At 32.6% G+C, this 10,963-nt stretch overlaps 1 pseudogene; it reads left to right on the top strand.

Moving 5' to 3' along the window:
• The first annotated feature begins 307 nt into the window (after positions 1 to 307).
• Positions 308 to 1,230, top strand: LOC108915289 (annotated as a pseudogene).
• The last annotated feature ends 9,733 nt before the right edge of the window (positions 1,231 to 10,963 follow it).

Below are 10,963 nucleotides of genomic sequence, written 5' to 3'. Positions count from 1 at the left end.
GCAAGTTCTACAATTTTTTAATAATCTATTTTTCACAAATATTTATTAGAGAACAAAAATATATGAACAATTTATTTGCCTAATTATAATAATATTTATTGGTCTGAGATGGTAATTAATATATGCCATTTTGGCTTTTGGTGTCAATAAAATTATATTACGTATAATAGATAATTAGTAGAGTTTGTAAACCGACAAAAATTAGCTGCCGCGCAGTGTGTTAAGAGCAATTGAACACTCTATTGACTGAATTTTAGATATCATTATCATTCAGTTATTAGATTAACACACTTAAAAACCAACTAATATGGTTATAAGAAAAGAAGTAGTTCGTGATAATTTATTACAGATGATAGTAGATCCGGAACCAATTAACAATAGAGGGTTACCTATTCTTTCTTTAATCGGTTTACTTTTAACATTGCGTTTTTACGCAACTGGCAAGTTTTCATATACCTATTTATTTTTTTTATATTCATATATTTTTTCATATAATGCAAATCCTGTGGATGACAATGTATAAATATACCCTTTACAGTTATATCTTGAGTACCTACCTATTATAATTATATGTAGATAGTTTGTGGATACTTAAGAGAATGCAATCAGGCCACGGTTAGTCGTGTAATTACAAAAACTACTCGAGTAATTGCAGCACAAAGTCGAAATTATATAAAATTTCCGGAAGAAAATCTACAACAAATTCACAGGCAGTTTGGTAGAATAGCAAATTTTCCCATTGTCACAGGTTGCATCGACTGTAATCATATTCCTATTACTAACCCTGGAGGACCTCATGCAGAACTATTCTGCAACAGAAAAATAATATTTTCAATTAATGTACAAGTGACTTGTGGGTCTTATTTATAAACATATGACATTGTTGCTCGATATCCAGGTAGTTATCACGATAGTCATATTTTTAATAGAATTTCTGTAAAAGGAAAATTTGAACGAAGGGAAATTCCTGAATATTTACTTGGTGATGCTGGATACCCCTTTTTTCCGTACCTATTAACACCATTTCGATAAGTTTGCACTCCAAGTGAGATGCGATATAATCGAGCGCACATACGAACACGGAATACGGTAGATAGAGCATTTGGTGTTTTAAAGCGTGTATTTCCTTGTTTAGCTCGTGGACTGGGTAATAGGATATCTACGTCTTACCATAGTATTGTTCTTGTGCGGTTCTTCACAATATCGCAATTGATCAACATGAAATTGTAGAAAATGTCGCCCAGACATTTGAGGTTTTGGTAATATTATGAGAGTAAATGTAGTTCGTAATTATTTTGATTGAAATAAGTTTGTATTTGTCGGTTATTTATTTAATGGAATGTTTTGTTACTTTTTCCTGCATTGTAATTATTATTGTACTAGGTATTATACTTGTCCTATAATTTAGCATTAGTCTGTAGGATATTGTATATAATAGTTATGATGTTAATTTTTTTACTGCTTACATTACTTAAATAAAATAAAGTTAAATCAAGTATTTAGAATTTTTTTTAATTTTGCCTCCTTTTTTAGCATGATTATTATTTGCCTGGCAGCTTCTTTTTTGTATACTGCTTCTTCCATTTGCACCTTATGAAGCTCTTCCATTTGTGCCATCGAAAATAGGTATCTCCCCTTTCCTTCTCGGTTCACATACCTACGTTTATTGCTTTATTTTAATCAAATCCCCTATCCGGTTTTTCCTAGTTTATGGTATACCCTAATAAAAACATTACTACTACTACATATTTCATAAATACGACTTTCCAATTCCTAGTGCCCTAATAAATAAATTACTTAAGATGTTTCATAACTACAGCTTAATATACTAACAATTGCTATTAACGTCAAAAAGGAAAATTTTATTTAGTCTTTTACTAAATGTAACTGTAGGGTACCGCTACCCTTAGATAATTGTGCTTTAACAATAATTTATGTAATACAAACTACTAGATACCAGAGATGCTCAAAGTAATAGAGCGCTTATGCGGTGGAAAAATAGCATTATACCATAAATCAACCATAAACTCTGATCATTTTAGATTACGCCCAGAATTTAATAAGAATGAAGTAAATATAACCACAACCGGTTGGTCTTACAATACCTTACAAGATTAATTACACAGCCCAACAAAAAAAGTGTCAGGTCCGAACGACAAGACTATGGTATTCATATGATTTTGGGGTCGCTGAATCCAAATTCGGTGTCCGTTTAACACGATTAGCTCTAGCTTAAGGTCAGTTCAAGGTCAACTGTAAAGAATCAATTGCCAGTGTAATGTCTATATTTTTGGCGTTCGTAGTAAAAGAAGAATTACTTAGTCACACCTTTATTTTCTGCTCGACACAACTTGACAGTTTCACTACTAGGTCGGAACTGCCGGAACTAACTTAAATTTTATGCGCGTGACCTATACTTACAAACTATACAAAACACTACTTCCTATTTAATTCGCGCCCTATTTAAATATACTTATTTACAATATACTACATATTCCTCCCCTCCCCCTCATTTTGAAAATATCCTGATACGTGTACCTCTACGTATTTCACTGGAATTATTTTCAAAATTTGGTTGAGGTATTTCAGACTCAATACAAATTTCTTCACTAATATTATCACTTAAATCACTTGTCACTGTTTCACTAACGTCACTAACTGGTAATTCATGAACTGAGTCATTTCTTATGCTACCATATTTTAAAATTTGATTCAGATGCCTGTGCCATGTTTTACTAATATCAGGTATATATACTAAATATGTTCTCGAACCTATTTTCTTTTTAACCGTACCTTTTATCCACTTTGCTTTCTCTCCCCTGTAATCTTACTAAAACTATGTCTCCTCTATAAAAAATAATATTTCTCTTACCATGGTAATACTTTTTTTGTTGTTTTAACTGTGATTTTACTTTCTGCGGTATTTTATTTTTATCATGTTTTTCGGGAGGTAATAATAATGATAATTTGGTTCTTAGTTTCCGATTAAATATAATTTCCGTAGGTGATAAACCCGTGGGGTATTTCGGTAATCAAAAAGAAATCTGTTTAACATTAAATCTAAATCAAAATTTCCAGATTCTACAGATTTTAACAAACTACTCTAATTCAGTAAAGGCTATAAGCCCTTACTGAATTTTCTGCTTGTCCATTAGTTGCAGGATGAAAAGGTGGGCTATGTACTAAATTTATACCATTTGATTGTAAAAACTTATTAAACTCACTTGAAGTAAAACATCTGGCATTATCAGAAATTATCTTATTTGGTAATCCGAATCTAGCAAAAAGACTTCTTAAAATTTTAATAGATGTATTTGAATTTGTACTATTTACAATAAATGCTTCTGGCCATTTTCAATAAGCATCAATTATAACAAAAATATATTTTCCAAATATGGGCCCTAAATGATCAGTATGTATTCTTTCCCAACATGATTTTGGATAATCCCAACTGACTAATTCAGCTTTTTCAGGATTATTTAATTTTTTTATGCAAGCATGACAAGCTTTAATATTATTTTCAATATCTGAATTTATACCTGGGCACCACACATAAGAACGTGCCAAATTTTTCATTTTGACTATTCCCAAGTGTGATCGATGAATTTCCTTTAATATTTCACCCTGTAATTTAGTAGGTACTACTATTCTATAACCAAACATTAAACAATCATCTACACTAGATAAGGAATTTCTATTAATGAAATAAGGTTTCAATAATTCATCTTTAACTTTTTTCGGCCAGCCTGTATTTACAAATTTATAAACTTCTTTTAAAGTTTCGTCTACTAAGCTACAATCTCGTGTTTTGCCAATTTATAACTACCTTAACATTTTCAGCTATATAATTAATTATATAATTTAAATTTTCTTCCCCCTGGTTACTTTCAATTAATAGCAATCGTGAAAGACAATCGGCATAATTATTCCCTGATTTTACATATTTTGTGTCAAACTGAAAATTTGCTAAAATTAATGCCCATCGTTGTAATCTATTGGCTGCAAAAATTGGAATACCCTTTTTTGGTCCAAAAATTATTACTACTTAATGGTTTATGATCAGTTAAAAGCGTAAATTTTTTTGCATATAAATATTGGTAAAATTTAGATACACCAAATATTATTGCAAGCGCTTCTTTTTCTAACTGACTATATTTTTCTTCACTTTTTGATAACGTTCTACTAGCATACGCAATTGGCCTATCTACTCCATTTATGCGATGCATAATTACCGCACCAATTCCATAAAAAGATACGTCGACAGCTAACTGTATCGGTAATGCTGGATTAAAATGAACTAAAACTTCACTAGACCCTAATATTTCTTTAATTTTTTTAAAAATTTGTAAACAATTATCATCAAAATTAAATGTAATATTTTTTTGTAACAATTTATACAAAGGTTTAAGAATGGTAGAACTATTTTGAATAAATTTGTGGTAATAGATGACCATACCTAAAAATGACTTTAACTGGGTAACATTTTCAGGTACAGGGGCATTTATTATTGCCTCGACCTTTTCTTTGCAAGTGTGCAGACCTTCTTTGTCTATTCTAAAACCTAAGTAGGTAACACTTTCTTTAAAAAATTCACATTTTTGTTTTTCTAACACAAATCCTACATCAGCCATTTTGCTTAACACTGCTTTAACTCGTTCTAAATGTTCTTGTTGATTATTACCTGTTATCAACACATCGTCTAAAAATGAAGCTACTCCTTCCATTCCGTCTAATAGTTTTGACATTATTTTTTGGAATTTTGCGGGGCCTGAATTTATTCCAAACGGTAATCTGTTATAACAAAATAAACCTTTTGACGTGGTTATAGTTGTCAATTTCCTAGATTCTGGATCTAATTGTACTTGTTGATATGCATTTGATAAATCTAGTTTAGTAAAATATTGCCCTCCTTGCAGTTTAAAAAATAGTTCTTCAACTCTAGGAAGTGGAAATTTATCTACTTCTAAATCTGGATTTAATGTTATTTTATAATCTCCACACAATCTAATTGTACCATTAGGTTTCAAAATTGGAACTACAGGTGTACCATAATCACTATATTCTACAGGTGATAAAATTCCCAATTTAACTAACCGATCAATTTCTAATTCAACTTTTTCTTTTAAAACAAAAGGAACAATTCTAGCCTTAAAGAACTTTGGTTGTGTATTTTTTTTTTCAATTTCAATTGCATATAACCTTTATTAAAATAGTCCAATTTATCGCTAAACACTTGAGGAAAATTTTCAAATAAATAGTTTCTAATATCTTTGTCAGAAGTTAAAGTATTTAAACTCATATTAAACTGATTAAAAAAATCACGCCCTAACAATGGAGGTCCACCATTATCAACAACATACAAAAACAAAGTTTGACTCTGATTCTTAAATGTAATTGTAACTAAAATTTTTCCAAGTGGATAAATAATATTACCATCATAAGTTGTAAGTGTTTTATCAGTTTGAACTAATGGTTCATTTGAAAAATATTTTTGTCGAAATTCTTTAGAAATAACTGAAACACTGGCACCGGTATCTAACTCAAATTCAAAATTTCTATCATTTATAACAATATCTACATAAATAGGATTATAATTTTGTTCATTACCTAATTTATAAAGTTCATAAACTTCATCAGCTGATTCTAAAAAGTTATTTCTACTTTGTTTACAATTTGTTTTATTTCTTGTCAGTTGTTTACATTTACCTGCGAGATGTCCTCGCAGTCCACAAATATGACATTTACAGTTTCGATACCTACAAGGTGGGGGGTGCTCCTTTCCACATACGTCACATGGCGGCGCTGCTCGCTGCTCTGCTCCAGAAGTCGAGGAAGAAGAAGGGGGCGTCACAAGATGGTGGCTGGCTCGATGTCCTGTGTGGGTCGCTTGGGTCGCTCCTCGATCACGGTATCGTGCCGGCTGATCCTGCTGATTTCCTCCTCCTCTACTCGCTCTTGGTCTCTCACTCCCGTGGTACTTGTTTTTCCCTCGTCGCAGATAATATGTCTCTTGCTCCGTTTTAACACTAACTTCTTGGGGTCGATAACTAGCTTCCTTATTACTAGCTATTTCAATGGCCTTCTCAAATGTTAGTTTTTCTGGAATTTCTTCAAACAGCCTATCCTTTATAGAACCTTTTGGAAATCCACATACGAAGCGGTCCCTTAATACGGTCTCGAGTTCCTCCTTTTTGAATTCACATTTGCCTGCTAACTGCCGTATACGAGCTGCCCATTCATGTACAGTTTCGTCCTTATTCTTCTTACTTTCATAATAGGCTTCTCTTTCAGGAAAAGTTAATTTTTGTGGGGTGAAATGTTTGTCAAACAAGCTTACCAAAGCATCATATTCTTGGGTTTCAGGCTTATCTGGCAAGCACAAACTGTTTATTAGTTGATATGCCGTTTCGTTGCACATGTTTAACAGTATTCCCCTTGTAATCGTTTCTTCCTTTACTGCATTAATCACGAAATATTGGTTTAACTGTTCTTTATAAATTGTCCAGTCACATTCATTAGGACTAAAAACTCTTAAACAGCCCACGTTCGACATTTTTACACACGTGTTCAAGTCGACCGGTACTTTTTGCTTAAAATGTCTAGTCCAAAGTTTTATCAAAACACCAATCACTACGTTTTTAATGTTCTTAAAACCTCGTCGCCACTTGTAATGTCTATATTTTTGGGGTTCGTAGTAAAAGAAGAATTACTTAGTCACACCTTTATTTTCTGCTCGACACAACTTGATAGTTTCACTACTAGGTCGGAACTGCCGGAACTAACTTAAATTTTATGCGCGTGACTTACAAACTATACAAAACACTACTTATTATTTAATTCGCGCCCTATTTAAATATACTTATTTACAATATATTACAGCCAGCAAAATAAACCAATAGGTATAGCTATACGTTGGGGTCGCTGAATCCGAGTTCCGGGTCTATTTGATCAAATCAGGTATGCTAAATATTCTCAAGTTCTAAACTCATAACAATCAAAGTACGCTTTTGTGGATATATTTCTTCATATTTATTTAACTTTTTCAGTTTTTTAAATGCCTTTGTTGGTACAGTATCAAAATTATTAGTCTCTTTCAAATTATTATTAATCGTTTGTCTTTTTAAATAAACATTTTATGCTGTTACCATCACTTTTATTGAAGTAACTAAAGAATTACTAAAGAAAACTCCTCGATTGAAACTGTCATTATACTATAGCTACCAGATGAACATAATTTTACAAGTATTCAATGCTACAAAATATGATGCATTCAATGTCAGTTCTGTTATTTCATAGTAGTTTTTGATTACTGCAAAAAACTACATTTATTAAAATAAATAATTTAAATAAAACTACAAGAAAAGGAGCAAAAATATATTTCATTAAAATCTGCTGGAATGCAAAGAAAATTAAACATATTTGTACTAAAAGTAATGGAAAAATGTAATTACATTGAACAACATTTAATCACTATTAATTCAAATTACTTTCTACTTGATTTTAGGCAGGAATCTTAAGACTAAGGCACCTACTTTACTTTTTTCGTGTTGCCATCTTTGATTTCACTTGTAGACGTTATCTCTGACAGCACCATTCTAAATTAAACAATCACAATTAATTCATATTTTCAGACAAATGATCTTATATTTTGCTTATAAAACAAAGTCCTTACTTTCTCTTTGTTACAGCAACATTTATACAATTTTCCTTACTGGCAATTTCTCGAAGGGGGATCCTTTGAGACGGCACAACCATTTCATCAACACTGCTAAAAATGTTTATTATTTATTACGTTTTTAAAACGTATTACCTTCCAAACGTTGTATTAATAGGGACAGCTCCATGCATCGTTTTCCAGTTAGTGTATACGGAAATGCTTCGAACAGACTTAATTATCCTTTGATAAATCACATTCAGATATGGCTAAATTTTCTAGCCACACTGCTCCTATCGCATGATCTTGGGGTATTCTACAAATAAACACAGAGTTAGTGTTAGTATCAAGATACAAACATAATAACTTAACAAATAAAATACTTAGGACACCTTATAACCTTGTAAGACTGCCCATGGAAACATTGTCAAACTTAATTGTGAAAAGAAGGAGCACATATTTGGCTCTTTTCCTGTAATTGTCAGCATATTATACACCGCTTTGGCATTTTTATTGAAGTTAAATAAAAAACACAGTTTAAAAAGACACAAAACGCTGAACTCGGCTAATATCGATTTCATAATAATACTGTGATAATGGCGTCCCTTATGGCACCGTTTAATACCAGGCAAAAATGCCACTTACGGCGTTTGTATTGCTAGGAATTTCAATGTATTTTTTTTCGGATATTCAGAATCTATAATTATAAAACAAGTTGCAAGAAAATAGTGTCGTAGTCTTATGCATACTACAATGTAACTAATTTGTAAGTCGAGGTGAATAATGAGGTACATCCTTGTACGCTAATCAATTAAAATGTCGGCTGTACCTAGCTATATAGATAAAAATGTAACATTGGCATTAATGTCAAGGACGTCACAAGTACCAGATGTTTGTAAATACACATTTATCAACACTTCACTAACGAATGTAAATAACGGTGTCCCCTTTATTTATTAGTCTGAGCAAGGAAAATGGCAGGTGTGCACAATCAAAAGAAAGTCACGAAAATTAATTTTTGTTAATACAAACTATAAACAGTGTGTTTCACTTAAAGTCGGAACACCTCCGTATTTAGAATGGCGTTGGCCGATTTCCAAAATTCTTATTTTTATGTGGTAGTATTCAAAAAGGCCTACTTTTTGATATTATATTTTTTGACGTGTGATCTTTTCTGCGGCCTATTATTATTAAAAAAATACCCTCAAAAATTAAAAAAACATGTTAGGCATTTTTTTAAGAAAAAAATGGATAGCATTTTTGATTTGATCACACCTCAAAACCCTAAATACAAAGTTTCATTATTATAGCTTTTACAGGGTGTTCATGAAATAGGTGCAAACTTTGAAAAATTTCACGTTTTGCAGAATGTCCTGTATTATCAGTGGAATATTTTTGAGGCATTTTTCATAATTTTATTAAGCGAAGGTATATCCATGCAGTTTCATTGATTTCACTCATACAGGGTGCTCACAATAGGACAGCCAAATTATATATATATTTTTATTGTACTGTTATGATGAATGCTCTCGAGCGTGTCTATAGCAGAATAAGTCAGAAAAATCGCGACGCGGTTGTATATCAAAGCTCAAACCAATGAACGCGCAGGAAAGCGGAACACGTAGAAGGTGGAACCTACGTTTACCTCAGGCGAACGTATAAAAGCGCGTGTCGCAAAGTCAAGTCAGTTCAGTCAGTCGATAATCATTCACGAGGCCGGTCGCTATCACGCGTCTCAGTCTATCAAGTCATAATAGTTATCAAACAGCGGTATCAAACTACCATCATTAATTGCAAATCGCAATTAACCGTCAAAACATTCAATCGTCGCACAATCGCTCGCATAGCGATAACTTCACCAACATTCACGCAGCTTACTCATTCTCGAAATATCAACAACCCAAACAGCAAACAGTGACAGTGTATAAACTTTTCACCGCTCCAGAAAACTTAATATTAACCATAAACAATTCTCCGAGTGCCGTACTGTGTAAAAATCCATCCCCGACGTGCTATAAACTTTCTACGCTCTCGAGCTAACCGAAGTGCTTTCTTCACTATTTTTCACATACGCCATCACTGGGTTCAAAGTGTTCTTTCCATTAACAATCAGTCTTTTCATTTACAAAGAAACCTACCTCCCATTTCCTAGTGTTGTGTTGTGTGTGTTGCTTTGCCGACTTCCAAAGGATTAACGTCGCAACCTTCAAGGTAGCAAGAAGCCAGGAAGCAGTCAAACAGACATCGCAAGTATTCTAAGGTCTAATAATCATTTACATTATGACAAGCCTTATTCAGACAGCATTCGGGTTCTTTATTTTTGCCTGTTTGCATGTACTTGTGTTTCCAATTTAGCGCGAGGAATATAGTCTCAAGCCGGTGCAATCTCAATCATATGCGAGTAAAAGTGATATACGGGGTATAGTCAAAAGTTCCTAAAATCTTTTCTTAGACAAATCAATCATTCACACTCAACTTTTCTGCCAGAGGCAGATGGCGCCCAAAATAGTCTCATTTTAGCTTATTCTCACATTCATACAGCTACCAATCACTCTACTACTCGTATATGAACAAACAACAAAACTGCGCTTAAATAACACCACCCCCAAAAATAAATAACAATACCAAAAATGAATTTCACAACGAAATAATATTTAAATATTACTGTTTTCTATTAGTCCATCATTTGCTATGAACTGTTCAATTCATCTCCTCTTACTTCTAATATCTCTCCTCAACTGATGTGGTGTTATTTGTCGACATGTTTGTCTAATATATAAATCTTCTCTGTTCTGGGGCCTTGTTTTATACATTATTTTTTTTCACAGTTCCCCATAAAAAGAAATGAAGAGGCGTCAAGTCTGGAGCTCTTGACGGCCACTTAGGTAACGGACTGTTGCGACCTATCCACTTTCTCGGGAAATACTCATTCAACCAATGACGTACTATTACCACATTATGAATAGGTGCTCCATATAATTGAAGGTAGAGGTTCTGCCTTACATGAAGAGGAAATGCATGTACTGAATCCCAGAAATCGTTGTTTAACAAATTCATAAAAATCTCTGCGTTTAGATTAACGCAAAAAAGAAGGGCCCGATTATTCGATCCCACAAAACACGTTAATTTTTAATTAACAAGCATGTCGACAAATAACACCACATCAGTTGAAGAGAGTTATTAAAAATAGGAGGATACGAATTGAAGAGCGCATGGTGGACTAATAGAAAATAGTAATACATATTTAAATATTATTTCGTTGTGAAACTCATTTCTGGTATAATAAAAAAAAATATAATTATTGTCAAA

This window comes from Anoplophora glabripennis, unplaced genomic scaffold (assembly GCF_000390285.2).
Source record: "Anoplophora glabripennis isolate ALB-LARVAE unplaced genomic scaffold, Agla_2.0 scaffold1550, whole genome shotgun sequence".
NCBI classification, from domain to species: domain Eukaryota; kingdom Metazoa; phylum Arthropoda; class Insecta; order Coleoptera; family Cerambycidae; genus Anoplophora; species Anoplophora glabripennis.
This window is presented reverse-complemented; position numbering and strand designations above follow the sequence as displayed.